Source organism: Austrofundulus limnaeus, unplaced genomic scaffold (assembly GCF_001266775.1).
Source record: "Austrofundulus limnaeus strain Quisiro unplaced genomic scaffold, Austrofundulus_limnaeus-1.0 Scaffold2346, whole genome shotgun sequence".
Classification (NCBI taxonomy): domain Eukaryota; kingdom Metazoa; phylum Chordata; class Actinopteri; order Cyprinodontiformes; family Rivulidae; genus Austrofundulus; species Austrofundulus limnaeus.
In genome coordinates, this window is record NW_013954748.1 from 2599 (window position 1) to 5196 (window position 2598).

Genomic DNA, 2598 nt, shown 5'->3' on the forward strand with positions numbered 1-2598 from the left:
AGTTGAATTCTGGGGGTTGAGCCCAGACTGTCACTGGCAGACTGCTCCATACGCCAGTCCTTAAAGCTTGACTCGTGATCAATTCTCAGAGTTGGACACCGGGACGCATCACTTTAGGATGGGGTAAATCAAGACACAAGAAGGGACATTATTGGTAGTCAGGCCTAGGTAAAATCCCGATTTGGGCAATCAGTTGACCCAATTTTAAAATCCATTGTAAGAAGGTGGGAAAAGGATATGTTACTCTGGAGTCAGAAAGGTTCACCCTGCACTGGAGCCCTCAGGAGAAAGATATACTGTACATACGGGAAGGTGGACTTGCTTCAGCCCCTTCAACTATTGAGCATATAAACACTTCTTTGCTGATTTTAATAAACAATTATCCAATTTGATTAAGAATTCCACATCACAATAAAGTATGAATTGCTGTATATAAATGATAAACTAAAACTGGTATAAACTGTACAAACTCTCTTGTTCTTCTCTGGAATGCATCATGCAACAATCCTGCTTAATTGCCCAATCCCCTCCTCCCTTTGGGTTGCTTTTAATAGCACACTTTTTGACCTCTTCATGGTCCTTACCTTCACATTGTAATCCCATTGCCTGACCTTGTACCTTTCTCCCATCTTCTTCCATCATTCCCTCCATTCTTCATGGTCCTTGACAGCCCACTTCTGTACCCTTTACATTTCTGCTGCATTCCTCATCTCTTCCTATCCTTTCATGTCTGTACGTAAATGTCCATTCTGTGATCCGGGTGATATTTCAATAGTCACGCCTGCCACCTTACGCAAAGAGGAGCTTTGCCCCCCCGGATGCACAATCGAACCAAGAGAGGTGCCATTAATGGGTGAATGTAATGCTCATACAAATGGAGATGAGTTCTCATTAATGTACAGGCTTTTGTTGGAGAATACCGCTTTGTATGGGGAGATTGAGTGTGACAGACTTGGCCTCTGGATCTTGATGATTGAATAATACTCCCTTTGCTGATATTACCCCACACAGCTTTTATAAAAAGCTCCTTCTTTCTCGCATGCCCGTCATATTCTGTTCCACAGCTTGTAATGTATTTGCAGTCGTGTGTTTAGTCACTTTTAGCCCGATCAGGACTGCCAATTCATGCTTTCATGGGACACGCTTTTTTGCTCTAGTTCCCAGTGTTCATCGGGCTGTCTGCCTGGGTTAAATTACTCCCAGATATATTGACCCAGTGAATGAGATTAAGCTTGGGTTGTGTGTCTCCCTATTTGTGCAAGTCCTGGAGGGGATAACTAGATGTTATACGCCTACTGCTGCCTTTGCTGTGCACTAGATCTTACTTTTTTCGGCCACTGGATAACAAGGTTGACTCTCTGCTGGAGGAACGCCGAGCTTTCTGCTCCGTCTAGCTAACCAGACAGAACCTTGACTATAAGAGACTGTAGGCGTTCAGCTCTACTCTGCTGCTTCTCTCCAGGGAGGCTCTTCAGTGTGTCAGTGAATGGTCTGGTGGGTGTGTGCAGCAAAAAGAGGCCTTTGCATACATATGCATGTGTGACTTTTTGGCCTTTGAGGAAGTTTAGACTGAAGTTTTTACAGAATTATAGCCTAAACGAAACAGATACTTTGAAATGTTAAATATTTTTCTAACAAAAATTCATAATATATTCCAAGGAAAGTAACTTACATTCTTTGACAGATGGATTATTTCTTCAGAGCAGACTTATGCAAAAATAATTGACAGCTTCTCAGTTTTATCTTGTTCCATGTCCCAGGGTGCAGAGCATCCAAACATCTGGTGTCTTTGGAAATTGGGACAGGTGTCAAATCCTTACCCGGGTGCAAAAGTGGGTCAATTCAGAGTGCTTCCAGAATGCTAATCTATATGTTGGGGGCTTAATGTTTTTTGGAGCTTATTTCTAAACAGGCACCCTTGACTGCACATCACCACAAAACTTCTGCAGAGGGACATTAGATAAGATTTTACCACGGTTTAATCTTATATTCTCATACACATTATCAGATCATAACTCTATCATCTTCAGCTGTTTTCAATAGAACCAAAGCCCTGTCATTTCTAAACAGACCATCAGATTGGATCTAAACCTCAGGAAGATCTGATAGAAACTGAATCAGATGCATCTCAAGGACTAATTTCACTCATGAGCTTAGGTTATTCTTGTTAGCCATCAATGTTTTTTAAACTATTGTAAGTTTTTCTTTTTTCAGAGGGACTGTCATTTTCTGAAGAAATTTTAACAAAAAAATTTTTTTAATCATCTTATGAGTGGCAAGTTGACATGGGATAAATGGCTTTTTTTAAGGGATCCAGATCTTGAGGAGCTGTTTGTTTCATGAAGCCTGACAAGGTCTGGGTTCTGCATTCAGATATAAAGCCAGACAGGACATAGTAAAAATTTGTTATAATCAGTTATCTGATGGGAGTCAGGAATGTCAGGCAGGATCTCTCTAAGAAGGAGTGCACAGGTAAGTGACTGTAGAAACTGGAACAAGCTTAACTTGTGGTTCCAGGGGAAAGGCGAGGGTCATGCACGGGTGGGCAGAGAGCAGAAGACAAATCCAGAGGGTGATCTTGAGTGCAAGGGCTGGTGG